The sequence below is a fragment of the Mandrillus leucophaeus genome, unplaced genomic scaffold (genome assembly GCF_000951045.1).
Source record: "Mandrillus leucophaeus isolate KB7577 unplaced genomic scaffold, Mleu.le_1.0 Scaffold363, whole genome shotgun sequence".
NCBI classification, from domain to species: Eukaryota; Metazoa; Chordata; class Mammalia; order Primates; family Cercopithecidae; genus Mandrillus; species Mandrillus leucophaeus.
In genome coordinates, this window is record NW_012103843.1 from 1,549,147 (window position 1) to 1,570,438 (window position 21,292).

General features: G+C 45.3%; 1 long non-coding RNA gene across 1 annotated transcript; it reads left to right on the forward strand.

Moving 5' to 3' along the window:
* The first annotated feature begins 1,442 nt into the window (after positions 1-1,442).
* LOC105546561 lies at positions 1,443-20,766 on the forward strand. The gene is made up of 2 exons (XR_001007118.1): positions 1,443-1,528; positions 19,487-20,766. It is a non-coding gene; the product is annotated as an uncharacterized LOC105546561 (long non-coding RNA).
* Positions 20,767-21,292: the final 526 nt, after the last annotated feature.

Sequence of the window (21,292 nt, forward strand, 5' to 3'; positions counted from 1 at the left end):
TGCTCCTGTGCCGTCCGGTAACTCACTGTAGTGAGCTCAGTGCTCCTGTGCCGTCCGGTAACTCACTGTAGTGAGCTCAGTGCTCCTGTGCCGTCTGGTAACTCACTGTAGTGAGCTCAGTGCTCCTGTGCCGTCCGGTAACTCAGTGTAGTTCCTGGGCTTCCCTCTGTAGGGCTTACCAGATTTCCACTTAGTCCAAGATTTCAAACAACGTGTGCATCTACACCACACACACTCTTAAAATTCAAGTACTACGTACACACTGACGAATCTCCCTTTAGAGGCCACTGATCACTCTAAAATATAAAAAGTGGAGGCGATGGGGGCTGTGAGGTGGGTGGGGGCAGAGCTGTTTGTTCTAGTGTAGGGTGGATTTTAGCCGTTTGGATTGGAGTCTTGTGTGGGCTTGACGCCCACACGTCTCTCACTGCACGCGGGAGGTGGCAGAGGCACATCATCCCTCTGGGCACGCAGCTCTACCACATGCATCGCCGGGGGCTGGGAGGATTGGCGTCCCCCGAACCCGCGGGTCCCTGCCCGAAGACACTGGGAGACCTGGTCCTCTGTGTGCTTCAGAGTCAGGCACACCTGGCTTTGTTCCTGCAGCCATTTGCTCTGTGACTTCCGGCGCTTGTCTAACCTAGTTTCTTCCTCCTAAAAATGAGATGAGTGATATCCACTGGTGGGGGCAGTGAGGTCGTCAGCAGGGTAAATGAGTAGATGTGCTGGTCACAAAGTAATTCCTCAGTACTCAGTGGTTACTGTTTTATTGATTGACACTGAAAACCTTCCCCATCATGTCCAGAAGACTCTAAACCAAGATTTGAACCTCGGAGCCACCCACATCCAGGAACACTGGTTAATTCTCACAACAGGGCAGGCTCTTACAACTTTCGGGGGCTGGCAGCCTCTGCATCCCACTCTGGACAGACCGCCATTGTCTGGGTTGGTGGGCCCACCGAATATGGCTTCCAGGGCACTCTGGTCAGCGCCAGATCTGGGCACAGCTGCTGAATGCACACAGCTGCTGGCTGGGGAGCCGGAGGGCTGAGCGGGTGGACTCAGGTTTCGCTTGTATAAAGTTTCATGCATCAGCAGGGCCGGGAGGCACAGATGGGAAGTAAGGGCCAGCCCGCGCCACCCGGTGTCTGCAGAGACGGCTTTGGGGCTGCCCCTGGGCCCACAGCTTCTGACTTCTCCCTCCTCTATCAGTTCTGTCAAGTTAGGTTAGGAGAATTAATCTCCTGAGGTTTTTATATTTCTAACTTTAGCTTTGAACTTTTGAGGTTTGGTGAACCAGACTGGTGGTTCTTAACCCCGTTTTGGCAGGATGGTGTCATGTTTGCTGGGGTCTCGAGGGGGTGAGGGGAACTGAAATGGAATGTGTGTACAATGTGTTTCAAACACATGTATGTGAATTCATTTAATCAGCCGCTTTGCCAGGTTCCTATTATGTGCATGCTAGTGACCCACATCACACGCATGGAAGTACACGCATGGATGCCAGCCACACCACCTCTTCAGGCAGGTCAGAAGAGAAATGCTAGGATCTTGGGTATAAAGTATTTGTGAGTTCTCAGGATGAAGGAATGTAGAGTCATCCAGCCCACACGCCTCCTTTTGCAGATGGCTTCACTGAGGGCACCTGCATGTGGTTGTGTAAGCTGTGTACTGCACAGTCTTGGGAGAACCATTCACACTGTAGTCTAAGCGAATGGCTCCAAGGCCTGTGCTGGGAGGCAGCCCTGGGATACTAGGTATAGAGGTCAGCCTCCCAGGACACAAAACAGAGTGGAGAAGGGTTGGAGTAGATGACAGAAGTGGCCCCCATTCTCCAACCCTCCCATGCCCCTGGCAAAGTGACCTTGTAGTGCCTCCATCAAGAGGTAGGAGTCTTCTTCCTCACTTCTTGAATCTACGCTATGACTTGTTTTGGCCAATGGGCTGTGGCAGAAGTGACCAGTGTCAGCTCCTAACCCAGGCCTTGGAAAGGCTTGCACTTTTCTGCACTCTCTCAGGCCCTGTGTCTACCCCCAAGGAGACCCTAGGGCTTGGGTGCAGGTCACACAAATGGGGGAGAACTCAGCTGACCCTGCCTAGGCCATCCCGGACCTATATCCACAGCCAGCCAACCTCAAACACTGAAGAGAGCCCAGCCAGGGCCAGCAAGCTGCCTGCCCTGCCCAGAGCAGGCACAGCTGTACCAGCAGGCCTGGGCCAGGTTGACTCGAGCCAGTCACTGAGGTTTACCATGGCCATAGATAACAAATCACATACATACACACACATACCCGTGCCATTCTTAACTAGGGGGCATGCCGACATACATAAATACATTCCATCCCCATCACAAGAGTGCTTGTACCTTTGTTGAAAATACCCTCTATATCCTTTATTTTCTTGATAATTTCCTCTCTAGTATTTTCTCTATTCTCATTTTTTAGAAATCTGATTAAGACTAATCAGAGATAATCCCAGCACTTTGGGAGGCCGAGACGGGCGGATCACGAGGTCAGGAGATCGAGACCATCCTGGCCGACACGGTGAAACCCCGTCTCTACTAAAAAATACAGAAAACTAGCCAGGCGAGGTGGCGGGCGCCTGTAGTCCCAGCTACTTGGGAGGCTGAGGCAGGAGAATGGCGTGAACCCGGGAGGCGGAGCTTGCAGTGAGCTGAGATCTGGCCACTGCACTCCAGCCTGGGCGACAGAGCGAGACTCCCTCTCAAAAAAAAAAAAAAAAAAAAAGACTAATCAGAGATAATATCTATTGTATTGTATGCCATACTGTATGCCAGGCACTGTTCTAAGGACATTGCCCATAATAATGGATTTAACTCTCCTCACCACCCTATGAGGGAGGTTGTGACAGGATTGCCCCCATTTTCAGATTAGGAAACGGAGCTCCAGAGCGGCTGGTAACTGGCGGTTGTTGGCTGGTGGGCTGCCCCTCCCTGGCTGCGCCCCCTGCCCCTGTGGCTGCCAGGCCTCCTGGGTTGTCTCTCATTTGCTGACCTTTCCACTTGTACCTTTCTTCTCCTTTTTAAAGACATTTCCTTGACTTTATCTTCCAAGTTTTCTAGTAACATTTTTTATTTTGACTCTACTTTGGCTATTTTTTTTTAAATTTCTAAAAGGGCTTTTTCCTTGTTATCTGGTTTCTCTCCGTTTCTTCCCTTTCAGTCAGTCCCTTCCCGTTTCTGGGATGATTCCTCTCTTCCTGTGAACATTCATTACAGTTTCCTTGAAGGGTGATTCCCTCCCTGCAGTCACTGTTTCTGTTTCCTCTGAGTCCTCTGGTGTAATTTTTTTTCCATGTTGGAGATTTTACGCAAACATCAGATAATCTTTCAAGTGTGAGGCCCTCAAAATGACCAGGAAGTCCTGTGTGACTGCTGGGGCTCAGGGACAGGTAGGTCTCGCCGCGAGGCAGCCTGGCGATGCCCAGAAGTCTGGACCTGTTGGTCTCTTCTCCAGCAGCCATGAATCTCCCCAGAGACTCCTCCACCTGCCACGTGTCAGAATGGCGTCCGTCCTCACCTTGGCTTCTGTCCATGCTGGCCCTCCCCAAGTTCTGGCCTCTTTGGTTCACTTTTCCCCAGAGAATAAGCCTCGTACCCCTGCAAGGATGGCAAGAGGAGTAGCCAGCTGTGATGGGACTGGGGCCCCTAGGCCTGTGTCTGACTCTCAGACAGGTGGCTTGTCAACCACCTGGGAGGGTGCAGTTGCCACTGGCTACTGGAATGGGACCTTCCTAGTCCCTGCTGAAGCCCCGCCCACCCTCCATCTGCTCCCTGCCTTTGTAATGGTGGCCTGGGGATAGGTGTCTTCTAGTTTTTTTTGTTTTGTCTTGTCTTGTTTTTTAGACAGAATCTCACTCTGTCACCCAAGCTGGAGTCCAATGGCGCAATCTCAGCTCACTGCAACCTCCGCCTCCCGGGTTCAAGTGATTCTCTTGCCTCTGCCTCTGGAGTAGCTGAGGCTACAGGTGTGCGCCACTGCGCCCGGCTAACTTTTGTATTTTTAGTAGAGACAGGGTTTCACCATGTTGGCCAGGCTGGTCTCAAACGCCTAACCTCAAGTGATCTGCCTCCCTCGGCCTCCCAAAGTGCTGGGATTACAGGTGTGAGCCAGTGTGCCCAACCAGGTGTCTTCTAGTTTTATTGAAGATGATGCTTGTGTTTCTTGTTCTCCTGGCTGTTTTGGAGGGATTTTCTTTTTTCAAGAGAAGTGAGGCTGAAATCATTTTACTGTACTGCTTTGGACCTGGAATCTTTCCATTATGAGAGAAAGAGACAGAGTGAGAATATATGAATGAATATCCATGTCCTACGCCCTGGGTTTTGTATCTCTTCTTCTGAGTACGTTAAAATTGCTAGAGAAAACAAAACTGAAAGCTGGTTATTTGAAATGTTCTTTTTTTCCTGTTGCTTGGTATTTTGTGCGTAACTTTATTATTACACTTGGAGCAGTTTTTTTTTTTTTTTTTTTTTTTAAGCGGCTGGTGGTTGTCCCTATCTTTTCTTTATAGAAGCTATATATAATTCAGAATCCCAAAAAGTGTATATAGAAGAAATGTAAGCCTCGTCCAGTTTATATTAAATTGCTTTTGTCTGAAATGGGCATCCACTGCTCCAAGTGTGTTTGGATTTGCATGGTCTCTCGCCGTGAAGCCTTGTTCTGACAGTGTGATCTCTTAGCAACGCCTTTACAGTGGTCCGGTTTTGATTATTTGTAACTATTATGGCCAGTGATGGCTTTTCTCCCTCAATTCCGAGTGTCTCACTACTAAGTTCCTATGCCAGGATTTTCACCAATGGCCTGTCCTTAAAGTCGTTTAAGTTCCTAAGGGACTTTGAAGTACCCATTTGTAGTTAGCAGATTTCTCAGATGTCTTTTGTTAGGAATACAGATTTTCTGAAAAAGCTTTCTGAACACATGCCAGAAGATTGTGGCTTTGTCATTCTCTTTAAGGAAGAATGCTAGAGTGATTTTGATAGGAAATTGGGAGACCCAGAGAATATTCCTGGTTCTGATTGTGTCTGTTTGGCTCCTCAGGAGGAGGGACAGCCTCACCTGCCCACGTGGAATCGGTCCAGGCCTCTGTTTACCTTGAGCAATGTCATTGGGGCTTCCTCTGGTGCTTAGGAAAGTGCCTTCAGACCTGGGTCTGTCTCATTATCTCATAAAGCACTGGCGCTGGTGACAGATTTCTTCTGGTGGAAACACATTTTCTGGTTATAGTCGTCCCTATTTGTTAAGCATTTTTGTTTCTTTTGAAAATAGGCTTCAAGGCTGGGTGCGGTGGCTTATGCCTATAATCCTAGCACTTTGGGAGGCCGAGGTGGGTGGGTCACCTGAGGTCAGGAGCTCAGGTCCAGCCTGGTCAACATGGTGAAACCCCGTCTCTACTAAAATACAAAAATTAGCCGGGCGTGATGGCGGGTGCCTGTAATCCCAGCTACTTGGGAGACTGAGATGGGAGAATCGCTTGAACCCAGGAGGCAGTGGTTGCAGTGAGCCGAGATCGCGCCACTGCACTCCAGCCTGGGTGGCTGAGTGAGACTCCATCTGAAAAAAAAAAGAAAGAGAGAAAGAAAATAGGCTTTAACTAAACAGAATATGCTCAGATGCTTGTGTCTTGTGACAAAGGTTAAACTTCCAGAAAGTGCCATAGAAGCCATAATTCTCCATGATAAGAGACTAGAATGGAATGTCTTTCAGACTTTATCAATTGATGACAAATGGAGAAAAATAAAAGTTCATTTACGGCACTTCTGAGCAAACGCATTTCCCTCGATCGAATCTGAGTAATTGCAACATCAGCTATCCAAGGTTGGCTCTTCAAACAAATAACCTGGAGTCGTAAGCACACTGTTTATGAATTGCTCAAATGAGATTCTGGGAGCAAGACACCACTCACCCACTCACCTTGCACCTAGTTAAATCTTTTGTTGCCTGTAATGGAGCTTCTACCTTAAAAAACTAGAAAAATAAGGGCAAATTAAACTCAAATTAAGTAGTAGGAGAAAGAGAATAATAAAGAACAGAATGGAGGTTAGAAAATTACTAGAAAGAACAAACAAAACTGAAAGCTGGTTATTTGAGAAGAATCAATAAAATTGATAAACCTGTTTGTAGACTGATTAGGAAAAACGGGGAAAAGACAGAAATTACCAATGTAAGGAATCACCATGGATCTTACAGATATCGAAAGATAGTAAGTAGATATTAAAACATTGTTATGCCAACAATTTCTACAACTTAGATGAAATGGATAACTTTCTTGGAAGACACGAAGCTCACTAAAGAAGAAACTGATAACCTTAATAACCCTACGTCTATTACAGAAATAAATTTGTAGATTAAATTATTCTCATAAAGAAAATTCCAGCCAGATAGCTTCACTGGTAAATTCTACCAAGCTTTTAAGAAAAAAAATAGTAATTTTACACAGACTCTTCTAGAAAATTAAAATTGGGCCAGGTGCAGTGGCTCACATCTGTAATCCCAACATGTTAGGAGGGAGGATTGCTTGAGGCCAGGAGTTTGAGACCAGCCTGGGCAACACAGTGAGACCACCATCACTACAAAAAATTTTTAAAATTAGTAGATGTGCCTGTGGTCTCAGCTACTTAGGAGGCTGAGGTGGGAGGATCACCTGAGCCTGGAAAGTTGAGGCTGCAGTGAGCCATGATCACACCAGTACACTCCAGCCTGGGCACCAGAGTGAGAATCTGTCTCGGTGGGGGGGGGGAGGGGGGCAGAAAAAAAAGAAGGAAAGAAGGAAGAAAAGAAAGAAAGATTAATTAATGAGGGTGTATTTCCCAACCCATTCTAAGTGGTAAGCATTATCCTGATAACAAAACCTGACAAAAACATTATAAGAAGAGACTATAGGCCAATAACCCTTATGAACACAGATGCAAACCTTCAAAAAAATTTACCAAATCAATTTCAGCGTCACATGTAAAAGGTAAAATATCATAACCGAGAAGCATTTATCCCAGGAAATAAAAATCAATCAATACAATTCATGATATTAACAAACCAAAAAAGAAAAATCCAGAGGATTTTCTCAATGGATGGCAGAAAAAGCATTCAATCCAATCCAAGCCAACGTAAGCTCTTGATAAACACTCCCGGTGACCTAAGAATAGAAGGAAACTTCCTCAACATGATAAGGGGCATCCATGAAAACCTACAGCCAATGTGAGACTTAATGGTGAAAGACGAAAAGCTTTCCCCCTAAGATCAGAACAAGGCAGGGGTGTTCACTCTTACCACTTCTGTTCAACCTTACACTGGCGGTCTCAGCTGGTACAATCAAGCAAGAAAAAGAAACCAAAGCCATCCAGATTGAAAAGGAAGAAGTAAAACTGTCTTTATGTGTAGACTATATGATTGTCTAGGTAGAAAATTGGATAGGATCTACAAAATAGCTAGTAGAACTAGTAAGTCAGCTGGATATGGTGGCTCACACTTGTAATCCCAGCTACTCAGGAGGCTGAGGCAGGAGAATCGCCTGAACCTGCGAGTTGGAGGTTGCAGTGAGCCAAGACTGCGCCACTTCACTCCAGCCCGGGTGACAGAGCGAGACTGTATCTCAAACAAACAAACAAACAAACAAACTAGTAAGTCAGTTTAGCAAGGTTGAAGGATTAATATACAAAATCGGTTGTATTTCTATATGTTAGCAACAAACGATCAGAAATTGAAATTTGAAATACCATTTACAATAGCAAAGAAATGAAAGAAAAGACAAATGCTTAGGGATAAATCTGACAAAAGGTAAGAAAAACATGTACACTCTCAGCAACATATGTTGCTGAGTGAAATTAAAGATCTAAACAAATGGGGCTATACATAGCATTCTGGGTCAGAAGTCTTGCTATTAAGCTGTTCTATTCATATTGATCTATAGATTCCACGGAATCACAATCAAAATCCCAGAATTTTTTGGGTAGAAATTGATAAATGATTCTAAAGTGTCTATGGAAAGGCAAAGGGCCTAGAAACAACTTTGAAATGGAAGAAGAAAGTTGGAGGACTTGGTTTCCAGGGTTTTCATAAAGCAGCGGTAATGGAGTCAGCAGGACGTTGCTATAAAGATAGAGAAATAGATCAACAGAACAGAATAGAGTTAGAATTAGATCCTTCAAGACATAGCAACTGATTTTCAACAAAGGCGCCAAGACACTTGGCTGTCCAAAGGACACTCTTTTCAATAAATGATACTGGAGCAAGTAGATATCCGCATTTTTAAAGATGAACTTTGATCTATACCTCTTAGTATACAAAAATTGACTAAAAATCATAGATCTATATGTAAAGCCTAAAACTAAAAAAAAGCTCCTAGAAGAAAATATAAGAGAAAACATTTGTGACTTTGGACTAGGCAAATATTTCTTATATATGACACCAAAAACATGATCCATAGAAAAAATGATTCCATACAAGAAAGAGTGGACAAACTGGACTTAATCAAAACAAAAAGAACTTCTGTTACTTGAAAGACACTGTTAAGAGATTGAAAAGACAGTCTAGGCCAGGCGCGGTGGCTCAAGCCTATAATCCCAGCACTTTGGGAGGCCGAGACGGGCAGATCACGAGGTCAGGAGATCGAGACCATCCTGGCTAAAACAGTGAAACCCCGTCTCTATTAAAAGATACAAAAAACTAGCTGGGCAAGGTGGCGGGCGCCTGTAGTCCCAGCTACTTGGGAGGCTGAGGCAGGAGAATGATGTAAATCCGGGAGGCGGAGCTTGCAGTGAGCGGAGATCGCGCCACTGCACTCCAGCCTGGGCGACAGAGCTAGACTCCGTCTCAAAAAAAAAAAAAACAAAACAAAGAAAAGACAGTCTATATATTGGAAGAAAATATTTGCAAATCACATGTCTGTTTAAGGATTTGTAGCTAGAATTTATAAAGAACTCTCAAAACTTAATAATGGAGAGCCTAATTTTAAAAATGGGCAAATGGTTTGAATAGACATCTCACCACAAAATATGTACAGATGGCAAATAAACACTCAAAAGGAAGCTCAACATTATCAGTCATTAGGGAAGTGGAAGTGAAACCTGCAAGGAGATAGATGCCACTACACACCTATCATCACGGCTGAAATGTAACAGAGTGATCCTCCTAAATGTTAGCATGTATGTGAGGGAACCAGCAGTCTCGTGCACGGACAGTGGGAAGGTAAAATTGTACAACTGCTTCAGAAAACAGTTCATCAGTTTCTTAAAAGAGTACACATACATCTACCAAATGTTTCAGCTATTCTACTTCGAGATGTCTGTCCAAGAAAATGGAAACAATACAGCCGTACCATGCCTTGCACACGAGTGTTCATAGCAACTGTATTTTTAATAGCCACAAACTGGAAATAATGCAGATGTTTTACAGTTGATGAGTAGATAAACAGATTGTGGCATATTCCTGTAATGGAACACGGCTCGGCAAGAAAAAGGAATATTCCATGACATGGATGATTCTCAAAATTGTGCTGAATAAAATAAGCCAGACAAGAAAGTACTTAATCTATGATTCCATTTATAGATTTCTAGTGACAGAAAGTAAATCAGTGCTCGCTTGGGGACAATAGCTGGGGTAGGAGAAAGTGACTGTGGAGTAGCTCAAGGAGACCTCTGTGTGAGGGGCAGAGTCATTACCTTGCCTCTTGTGACAGTTCCACCAGGTTGCACTATGTCGAAACTTACCAAAGTGCACAGTTTACATATGAGCAGTTTGTTGTATGTCGGTGATACCTCAATACAGCACATGACAGTCTTTACCTTGAGCATAATTACGTTTTTGTTGAGTGTATTGGAGCTTTAATTCATTTTATTTGCTGTCCCCTACTTTTGAACTAATCGTGAATTTAGAAAATGTATAGAATTTTAATGTGCAATGGTAAATTGTCTAATTATGTTTTATATAGGGGAAGGGATTTATTGACAGCTCATTTATTGATTTGTTTATTTTCTCATCAAACCTTTACTATGTTCCAAGGATAGTGCTAGGAACTGGAGATTTGATGATTCGCAGAAATAGACTCGCATACTATTTAGTAGGGGAGAATAACATGAGAATTACACGAACTGATTGTGTCACACATGAGCTACATGCTCTGAAGGCAAAAGACAGATTTCCAAACACGCAGCAGAAGAAACTATGGCCCTTGGCAGATGGGGGCCCAGGGCGGTTTGGGGAAGGCTGTCCTCAAGAAGTGGCATTTGAGTTGCCCTCTGACAGATGCATAGCTGTCGTAATAGGAGGGGCATGCACCCCTAGACAGAGGGGCCGTTTGAGGCCTGGGGCAAGAGGAGGCCTGCTTGGTTGGGAGTGGCGAGGAAAGGCCTGGACGGGTAGTGCTGGAACCGAGGGGACGCGGAGAGTCAGGCAGAGCCAGGCAGCACAGGGCTGGTGGGCCTTTAGTTTGTAAAGATTTTGATACTTTTCAAATTTTTAAGGGGAGAATGATATGATCAGTTCTGTGTTTTGAAAACAATACTCTAGCCATAGCGTGGAGAACAGATGAAATGAGCCCAGGATGGAGGAGGTGAAGATGGTTATGAAACTCCCACAGTTGCCCATGGAGAGCTGTGGGAGCCAGGGCTGGAGTGGAGGCAGTGCTGACCAGGAGACGGGGATGGCACCGAGGGAGCCCAGGAGGACGCGGCAGCGGGCGGACAGGGGGACAGTGCTTGGAGTGACTCCTGGGTTTCTGGTTGCACAACAGGGTAGATGGGGCGGTCGTCTGTGCTGGAGCTCTGGGTGAGGCTTACCTAGGTTTGGGCAAGGAGATCAGGAATGGATTCAGGGTTGGGTGTGTCCTTGGAGGCATCTGCATGGAGCTGTTGGAGCTTAGAGGCCCCCTGGACTGAAGCACACACGTGGGACTTGTAGTACAGAGATATGACTGAAGCTGAAGGACTTGTGAGGTTTCTTACAGGGCAGTTAAAGTGCAAACGTGAGAAGGCCAAGGGCCAGCCTTGGGAAAGGGGGAGATGAATAACCAGGCAGTGCCGATGAGCCTGAAGGGAGATGAATAACCAGGCAGTGCCGATGAGCCTGAAGGGAGATGAATAACCGGGCAGTGCCGATGAGCCTGAAGGGAGATGAATAACCGGGCAGTGCCGATGAGCCTGAAGAGAGAGAGTAAGGCAGGGTGGTTGGAGGCCATTAGTCAGGAGATGGGCAGTGACCTGAGGTCAGGGGCCGAGAGTGCTGGTGTGTTTCTGAGAGATCAGGTGAGTGCAATTCAGAAGACTGTCTGCCGGCTTTGGCCTGTGCTGGGTGGGAAGGAGGGTGCTATTCCTAGCTGTTCTAGGACAACCGGTCAGCACACACCCAGAGCCCACATACTGGAACAATTGGGGGCATGGCCAGGACTGAAGAGGGGGCTGGCAGAGAGCCTGGCAGGTGCCGAGGGTAGTGGAAATGTTGGAATAGAGTTGTGGAGTATGAGAGAGCGGCGGACTCAGTGAGGGGGTGGACGGTGGGCCCCGTGGAAACCCACCCATGGAAGGGTGCATGCACCTGTAGCGATTGGCAGGGAACTGAGCGGGAGATTAGGGCACTCGTTAATTTTCTCGAATGTTTGGTGAAGAGGAAGTGATCTTCAGTGAGGGTCCGCATGTTCTTCTTGATAAAGGAAGCTCTAGCAAACTGTATCCCTTTCAACAGCTTTAGGGGAGAATGTCTGACATTTTTTCTTTCCTGTCCCACGTTTTAAAGTGTGTTCCTTTCCTGCCTGATGGATGCATCTGGTGGTTTAAGGCCAGTAAGTGTTGCGTTTAGCCTGAACAGTTGTTTGTTACTCTGAACACGTCTAAGACTTTCATCTCCAGCTTATAAATGTATTGATGTCAGGTGTTTAATATTTCCCCTTTGATTCATTTGATAGTGAATGGCTTCTGAGGTCAGGATGGGGACACTGCCAAAACCGGCTGCTCTCTGCTGAGTCTGTTTTGCAGGTGACATCTGAAAGTCTAGATCTGATATCATTAAGGCATTTTAGGGATGTCAATGTATAAGTTTTAGAAAGTTCAGGTGCAAATTGAGGACTATTTGTGTGAGAATTTTATGAATACACTTGTGTCTCTCCTGGGATTTGCTTTTTCTTTCCCTTTAGAAAATGCTCACAGTGTGTTACATATCATGCTAAATGGACGGAGATGAAGCAAATCCAGTGATGCTTATTGGGAATATAGTTCCTAAATAACTGCAGTAAATGTAAGTAATGTCCTGAGGAATTATTTTTCTAATTCAAAGCATTAAAACATGAACAATTCAGTTCTGTCTCCATGTGTGGGAGAAGTAAACTCACCACTTACTTTTTTCTTTTTAATCCTTTTTTTTTTGAGAGGAAGGTGGGTACAGAGTGTTATTGGGAGTAGGAGTAGGGATATTCAGGGAAGGGAGAATGATATACACACACACATATATGTACACACATAAGTATACACATCTACACATATACACACATGCATCTATACACATGTATATACACATGTATATGCATACATGTTTGTACACACGCACACATATACACATGCATATACACATATGTATACACACATACACATGTATAGACATGCATATATACACACATATACATGCTATATACACATGCATATGTACACATGTATATAATGCACACATATATACGTATGTACATACAGTATATACACACCTCTATATGCACATAATCTATAAACACATATGCCTACACACATGGATATGCACATATGCAGACATACACATCCACACACATAAGCATACATGAACACGTGCATATCTATACACATCGATACACACGTGTATATGCGTGCACATATGTACATACGTTTCAGCTTATGGGCTGAAAATATCTGGGTTGGTTTGGTTTTCCTCCTTTTGTAGCCAAAAGTGGCAGAGCTGCTCAACACGAACTTTTGTCCATCACATATGGAAATGTTAGCGATGTCACTGACATCAGAATTGGCAGTACATATCTTTCCAAGTTGTTTTCAAGGAAGATGGTTCTTTCATCTTTTTTTTCCTTTTGTCTAGATGGGTATATGGTTTGTAAATTTGGGTGTATGTGAGAATGCCCAACGACCTGTCGATATCGAGTGCTGGACACCCCCAGAGTTCCTGATTTCGTAGAACTGGGGTGGGGCAGAGAATCTGCTTTTCTAACAAGTTCTCAGTCAATGCTGGTGCTGCTGGTCCTGGGGCCACAACTGAGAATCACTGACCTAGCCCACTGAGCTCATTAGCCCAGCCGCACCATGACCTGGACCAGCCAGACGGTGTGCATGACCCTTGAAGCAGACAGGAGGCCACGGTGTGCTCACCTGGGTGTTTTTTCCATGGGTGGCACAGGCTGCTTGCTCACCTTGGTGTGCCCTCCCCATCCTCATGCTTAACAAGTTTCCTAACTAGTGTCTCCTTAGTTCAAGACAGAGCAGACCCTGAGTGCTGCTTCCGTGTGGGCTTTTGGAGTATTTAAACATGGAGGCAGAGAGAGAAAATACATCCTGCTTGGGTTGGAAGGGGACTCGGAATTTATCTGAAAAATTGGAATCCCATTTATTTCTGTGCATAACTTTTTAAAATAAAAAAGAATGTATTTTTTTCATACAACAGAAGAGAAACAATCTCCATTAAGAGGTGAAGCTCAGGAGGTTTGTACAAGATTTGATGAAATATGTTACTTAAATTGAGGCATGTATGGAGACATCAGTGAAATATTCAAATTAGGGTTGGGAAGAACTATAGCTGAATAAGATATTGAGTCACAAAAAATGACCAGAAGACAAAGTCACACTGTTTTAGGTAAAGATGCTTTTTAATGGCGAGGCTTTTAAAGAAGAGTAAATCAACCATGTGGCCCGGTTGTGGGAACTAAGGGCAGCCTCAGGGGAGAGTCTGGGTTGCCAGTTCAAAAACACAGCTGGGGCCAGGCACAGTGGCTCATGCCTGTAATCCCAGCACTTTGAGAGGCTGGGGCAGGCAGATCACTTAAGATCGGGAGTTCGAGACCAGCCTGACCAACATGGAGGAGCCCCATCTCTACTAAATATACAAAATCAGCCGGGCATGGTGGCACATGCCTGTAATCCCAGCTACTCGGGAGGCCGAGGCAGGAGAATTGCTTGAACCCAGGAGGCGGAGATTGCAGTGAGCCGAGATCTCACTATTGCACTCCAGCCTGGGCAACAAGCGCGAAACTCCGTCTCAAGAAAAAAAAAAAAAAAAAAAAAAAAATTAGCTGGGTGTGCTGGCTCATGCCTGTAATCCCAGCTACTTGGGAGGCTGAGGCAGGAGGATCACTTGAACACAGGAGACGGAGGTTGCAGTGAGCTGAGATCACACCACTGCCCTCCAGCCTGGATGACAGAGCGAGACTCCATCTCAAAAACAAAAACAAAAAAACAGCTGGGTGAACGGCTGCTCATCAAGGAAGCAGTTCATGTTGTGGAGTTCAGCTGAGCCGTAGCCTCTTTCTGACTCGAAGGCTTGGTGGGTTTTGCCGTCCTTAAATTGGGGATGCCCTTGTTCTCTGAAGGTCTGAAGCAGCCTGCATGGCTCACACTGTCCTTTCGGCAAAACCAGACACATTGCTCAATTTCAGTCTGGCATATGCTTTGCAATTCAGTGGCCAACTGGGGGTCCATTTGTAAAAACTGAATATGGAGAAAATGATGATAATTTTGACAACACCCCACCCCCAAGTCTGGCCATAGGAGAAAATACTGGATCATGTAGAGAAAGAGCTGGGTCTGGAGAACCGACTCCAGCTGGCACAGAAGCTCCTTTTCTAGACGGTTCATTCGCTGGTGGCTTTGCTGAAGCCTTTGGTGACCGTGGCTGCTTTCATGAATGGCGCTGGAATCACCTGACAAGGATTTCCAAGCAGCCATCATGAAAAGGTCTTAAAAAGCCATGACAGATTCTCTGGAAACAAATGAAACAATGGAACATCTCAGCAGAGAAATAAAACTTACGAAAAGGAAATGAAAAGTATAGAACTGAATAGAATAATGGAAATAAAACTCACTGGATGGGCTCAAAGGTACAGTAGAGATGGCGGACGATTGATTAGTGAACTTGATCAAGGACTCGTCAAGGGAGGGGCTCAGTGTGGACAACAGAGAGAAAACAGGCCTCAGAAAGCAAGGGCTGCCGAGGGCAGTACACACTGCAGGACTGCAGACAGCATGGGAGCGACGGCAGGATTCTTCCCTTCCCTCCCTGGTTCCTTGTCTCTCTCTCTGGGTCTCTCTGTGACTCCGTTTCTCCCCTTTTTGTCTCTCTGTGTCTGTGACATCCTCTACCTCTCCGTCTCTCCCTCTCTGTGTCTATGTATCTGTCTGTCTCATCTCTGCTGTCAGAATCACAGGAGGCCTTCAGAGCTTGTTTTGTCCCCCTTGGTAGAAGAACGAAGGCCACTCTGTGAAACCCGTGGCTCTTGCGGGTGCCTGCATGGAGCACTGGCAGGTGCCTGCATGGAGCACTGGTGGTGGACAGGGGCCTGATATGGGCTGCGGGAGCGGGCCTGATATGGGCTGCGGGAGCAGGCCAGCTGCTTAGGGGGAAGCCCAGTTTGGGGCCTGTGATTTTCCTTAGCGATAGGGAGGCAGGAGCTGTAACCAGAGCTTGCTCTGGGCAGCACTGGCTGAACCAATGCCCATGCACAGAGGAAACTGAGCCGTGGGCCTGCAGGTGGGCAGTCCTGGGAGAGAGCTGGGCAGCCCATGGGCAGCTGGCCGCAGGCAGAGCCGGTGGCAACAGGATGCGGCCATCAATCTCAATAGGGAGCGGTGAAGCTTTTAAGGTAAAAACTAAGACAAGACAATATTTCATTTATCTCTATCATTTTGTCTACAGTGATCATATTTCCAAGTGTTTTCGGGATAGTTCCTGTCTTAAACATCCAATTCTCACACTAGACCAATTATATTACTTTTTGGTATTTTACTTTTTGCCATGTCAGCATCACTCAACTTCACTTTTGGTAGCCATAATCAAGTGATTTGTTAGAGTGTCATAGGCACAGGTCCTTGGTTCATTGATTCACAAATAATATACCAAGTGCCTGTCTGTATATGCCATCTGTTAAGATACAACCGTCATCCAAACAGACCAATGCGCCGCAGCTGGAGTGTGTATTGTATAGTGCAGGGAGAGATTCTGTAAACACCACACAGAAATCAGTGAGAGAGTACATTTACCAGTGATATGTGTGATGGAGGAAAACAGCAGGTGGCGGGTGGGAAGTGCCAGCACCTAGGGCGGTAGTGCAGGTTTACGTTGGGTCGTCCGGGAGGTGTTACTGAGAAGTGACGTGAACAGAGACTTGATGAATGGGAGCGAAGAAAGGAGTGAGGTGAAGATCTGGGAGGATGGTGTTGCAGGCAGAGGGAACAGCTAGTGTGAGGTCCTGGGGTAGAAGCCTGCCTGGCAAGTTCCAGAACAGCAGAGGCCAATGAGAGTGGGGAGGGTGGTAGCTGGCTGATGAGGTCAAGGAGGGAACAAGGGAGCAATTGCGTAGCACCTGCTTGGCCATTCGAAGGACTTGGCCTTTTATTATTAACTTTTTTTTTTTTTTTGCTTTTGTAGAGGCAGGGTCTTGTTCTGTTGCCCAGGAGGGAGTGCAGTGGCAGATGACAGCTCACTGCAGACTTGAACTCCTGGGCTCCAGTGATCCTCCCGAGTAGCTGGGACTACAGCGTACATCACCATGCCCAGCTAATTTTTAAGTTTTTTGTAGACACAGGGTCTTGCTATGTGGCTCCAGCTGATCTTGAACTCCTGGCTTCAAGTGATTCTCCTGCTTTGGCCTCCCAGAATGCTGGAATTACATATAAGGTCTAGGCATGAGCCACCACACCCAGCCTAGATCTTCTTTTTTAGAGCAGTTTTAGGTTTCCCGAAGAACTGAGCCAAAAGTACTGAGTTGCTGTACACTCCTTTCAGCCCACCCACTTTCCCCCATTAACACCCTACATTAGTATGATGCACCTGTTAAATTGATGAGCTGATACTGATACTTTATTATTGACTAAAGTTCACAATTTCCTTTAGGGTTCACTGTGTGTTGTATGTTCTGTGGGTTCTGACAAGTGTATAATGACATGTAGCCACTGTATAATAACATGCAGAGTAGTTTCACTGCCCTGAAGTCCTTTTTACTCCGTCTAGTCATACCTCCCTTGCCTCATCCCCTGGCAACTGTTGATCTTTTTACTGTCTCCATGGTTTTTTTTTTTTTTTTTAATTTACATTTACTGGTTTATTATAAGAATATTGCAAAGGCTACAGATGAAGAGACAGGTAGTGTGAGCTATGGGGTAAGGGTCGCGCAGCTTCCATGCCCTCCCTGGGTGTGCCCCCTCCAGCAACCTCTACGTGTTCAGCTGCCTGGAAGCTCCACAAGTTTTGTCTTTTCCAGAATGTCATATAGTTAGAACCACCCATTCTATAGCGTTTCTGATTGGCTTCTTTCACTTAGCAATATGCATTTAAGGTTCCTCCATATTTTTGTTATGGGTTGATAGCCCATTTCTTTCTATCACTGAATAATCCCATTGTATGATATACCACTGTTTTTTCTCCATTCACCGATTGAAGTACATCTTGGTTGCTTCCAAGCGTTGGCAGTTGTGAAGAAAGTTGCAATAAACAAATGCGTGCAGGTTTTTGTGTGGACATACGTTTCAGCCCCACGTGGGTAAATATAATACCAAGGAGCACAACTGCTGGATCATATGGTAAGCCTACGTTTAGCTTTGTAGGAGACTGCCCAACTGCCTTCTAGTGGCTGCACCATTTTGCACTTCCACCAGCAATGAATGCGAGTTCCATTGCTCCACATTCTTGCCAGCATTTGGTGTTGACAGTCTTGTGGATTTTGACTATTCTAATAGGTATGCAACGGCATCTCCTTGTTTTAATTTACATTTCCTTCATAATACCTGATGTTGGACATCTTTTCATGTGCTTATTTACCTTTTGTGTATCTTTGTTGGTGTTTTTTTTTTTTCCAGATCTTTTGCCCATTTAAAAAACTAAGTTGTTTTCTTCATGAGTTTTAAGAGTTCTTTGTATATTCAGAATACAAGTTATTGATTAGATGTGTTTTGCAAATATCTCCTACCTGTCAGTGGCTTGTCTTCTTGTTCTCTCAAGGACTTTGGCTTTTCCTGCGTGAAATGGGGAGCTTTTAATGGTTTTGAGTGGAGGAGTGACATTATAGGCAAATTATAAATAATGATAGTAACATGAACCAAATAGAATTCTTGTGTATACATTGGCAGCCTTATCTTTAAGTAATGAAGATCAGTGTTTTTAAGTGGTTTTTAAAAAATGCATTTCCCAAGTACAGATTGCTACACATCTTATTCACAGCTATGGCCCTATTTATTTCAGCCCACACTGCTGATACTTGAGTTTTGGGTGATAATGATCTTTTTGTCACCTTTTTATTACTGACAGATAATATGAAAGTCCCAACTGGCCCGTCTTTCACGCAAGAGGCTTTTACAGCCCACGAGTGTCCTTGGCCAATGCTTCCTGCCCTCTCTTCCTATCCTCTTGCCCCTCTCCCAAGGGCAGGCCCAACTGCTATTTATAGAGAGATGTGCTTAACTGTGGATGTCCTCAGCTGTTTCCAGTATCCTTATTTCACTTCCTTCCTCTGGGTGAATGGCTCCCTCCTGCTTCACCATCTCCTCTCGCAAATGAGCCTGCCTCTTTGCATGCCTTCAAATCCCCCACAAGTTAACACGTGGATGAAAACAGATTTCTTCCTAGGTGGTTGGGTTCAGTCTTCTCTTAGATGGCTCTGAGACTTGAACTTGCATTAAACACAGCTTCGAACCAAAGACTCTTGAGTGGGAAGGGCCAGGAACAAAGCAGTGCAGGACTGTGGAGCTCCCACTGTTGCCCCCTGGCTTCACTGTGTGTGGAGCTGGACGGCAGGAGGACACTTCGGAAGCAAATCTGAGTAGTGGAAGCAAACAAATGCAGGGCCGCCAGAAAAAACCATAGACTTCTGAGAACACAAATACGAGCAGCGGAGGAGCACTCGAGACTGCAGGGACAGGAGCTGCCACTCTCACCGCGGTGCCTCGGTCAAGGGTAGGATGTTGGGTTGTTGGTGAGGCAAAGAGTAGATATAGGAGGCAGCATCTCAGCTGAGAGCAGACTGCTTGTGCTGAGGGTGGACATGACCCTGCCTCGTTTCGAAACTCACCCAATGACTACACAGCCAGTACCCACCTTGGATTCACTAGCACATTTCTGTCAGAGACTACAGCCTTCTCCATAGGTGTCTTTAACAATGGGCAGTAAGAAAATAATCACCAACCATGCTGAAGTGCATTCAGTGGGAGAGGGAACATGCCAAAGGGTCGGAAACAGTAGAGCAAGGGAGCTTAACAAGAAAGCGATGAGCAGCTCTGATTCACAGAATGCCATGCCATCATTTACAGTCTGTTTCCATTAGGTCACAAGCATGAAAGTGAAATAAAAAAAGACAGTTATTCCATGTGAACAGGTGGAACAACAATCTTCGACCACAAGACTCAACTTGAGTTGTCTTATGAATCTGTAATACTTTGTTTTCTTGTAAGAAAAACTGATCCTTTAAGGGCACATGGAATGGCGGCTGCCGATGGAAGTGGTGAGACGTCCATGCCCATCCCTGCTGCACTGACTTCCTGGGGGTCTGCATTGCCGCAGCCTGACCCTGAGGGGTGGCGGGGCACGTGCTGTTTCCCAGCTCACTCTCACTCAACAATTAAGATACAACTGCTGCATTTTCATCTAACGATACTGGGAGAACAAAATACGACTCAATGGAGAAATGTATTCTGGGTTATCTGATGAAGTTTTATCTTTAAATATTTTGTTATCCATTTTTGGCATTGGTATGAGTTTGGAACTGTTGCCACCAACTCTGAGGGATTTTCAAATGTGCTTTTGGAGTTTATGAGAACCAAGCCTCAGGGGATGCATGAGCCAGTTGAAGCACTGTAGTCTTGTTGGTCTCTCTCTGACATTTCATGTCTCTGGCATATCTGAATTTAGGTTGGGAATGGGAGGTTTTGTACACTTGTATCTATTACTACCCTTTATAATCTGGCCAGTTCCATACTCATGGAAAACAATTTGTTTGTTCCCAGATGGCTGCAGCATTTCATTTAGAGTTGGGCTTTGGGATTTCTTGAAGGAGGAATGCAAAAGAGAAACACGCTTTATAAAAGGTTTAAATTTCTTCCAGTAAACGACTTACTTAGTATGCTAAAGACTTTTTGGGGGAGCAGCTTACTTATCTGATATTTAACAGTCGAATCCTTGGCATTTCTGCCTGTTGCTTCATGTTTTCCAATGGATTTGGAAGAAGAGTTGTCCTGGAGACTTCCAAGTTAGCTCCACTGACCTACATTTTCACTCCATTTAACATTATTGACTGTGGAATGAGCCCAGAGTGCTGTGGAAGAGCATAATTCCTGATCAGAAGACAGCTGCAATTTAGTTAGAATAAAGCAGTGACTACCATGTAATTAAAAATTAGATGAACCATTGAATGCTAAGCAGACTTTTAGAAGGTGAACTTAGGATTTCAAACCTACCACTGCATCTCGGCATGACATGGTGGAGATCTGCCCTACAAAGACCCCAGTATACTGGCAGCCCAGCTGTCTGGGGACTGTTTTGTGATGGGGGAGTCACGTTGGCCTGAGGGGAAGAACAATGGATTGGGAGTGGTCATCGTCTTCTTCTCTAATGTATTTAATAATACTTGCACATGGGAAAACATTCAAACGGTACAGTAAGTAGAGAGAGAAAAGCAAATTTCCCTTGTTCTCCTGTCCTCCATGCCCGATTCCATTTCCCCATAGAGAACTCTTGTTAAGGGTCTGGAATATGCTTGCAGAGATAGCTGCATGCATTTCTAAACGCCCACATACATTTTCTTCTTGCTTCTTTTTTTTAAAACACAAAAGGTAGAAATTATCCACAGTGTTCCCCATGTTCCCTACCCCGCCAAACGTAACTTGGAGATTGTAACATATCAGGATATAAAGCTGCCCCTTTTTTAAAGGCCGTATGGTAGTGGTGATAGTCTGTGGAAGCATTAGAATTCTTTTAATCTGTCCTCTAGATTGTTTCCAATCGTTTTCTATTACATTGTGTTCTAATTTTAGATGCCACCAGGAAGCTCTCCAGGTTAGGTGCCAGGCAGAAAACAGATAGATGGCACACTGAACAGAGGTGGTTTATGAGACTATTTA